The sequence below is a fragment of the Etheostoma spectabile genome, chromosome 14 (assembly GCF_008692095.1).
Source record: "Etheostoma spectabile isolate EspeVRDwgs_2016 chromosome 14, UIUC_Espe_1.0, whole genome shotgun sequence".
NCBI lineage: Eukaryota > Metazoa > Chordata > Actinopteri > Perciformes > Percidae > Etheostoma > Etheostoma spectabile.
Window position 1 is genome coordinate 10,753,317 of NC_045746.1, and position 318 is coordinate 10,753,634.

The 318-nt window shown below is 35.2% G+C and overlaps 1 protein-coding gene and 1 pseudogene across 1 annotated transcript in view; one reads left to right on the forward strand and one right to left on the reverse strand.

The window, feature by feature from the left end:
* LOC116702208 (telomerase reverse transcriptase) overlaps nt 1-318 on the reverse strand; it is a 47,011-nt gene that overhangs the window by 5,498 nt on the left and 41,195 nt on the right. The window lies entirely within an intron of this gene.
* LOC116702210 (sodium-dependent neutral amino acid transporter B(0)AT1-like) overlaps nt 1-318 on the forward strand; it is a 16,640-nt pseudogene that overhangs the window by 1,156 nt on the left and 15,166 nt on the right.

Consider the following 318-nt stretch of genomic DNA (forward strand, 5'->3'; position numbering starts at 1 on the left):
GCCAAACACACACAAAACTGCAAAACAATTTTTTGGGTGGAAAACAAACCAATCTGGAAACATTCCTGACACAGTGTTGTTTGCTTCATACATCCCCAGCCAAATTGTTACTGTAACTTTGAGTTCATTTTTAACCACATTTGGCCCTGATCACATACATTTACATATAAGTATGTTGAAGAAGTTTGAAAACTGATACAAATCTGGCATATTAACTGTGAGGTAAATGTTTACTTCATGGGCCAGTTGTTCAAAATATGTAATCTGGATCAAAATTATTCGGATTTGGAAATCCCATTTTTTGCTACTCAGGATCAG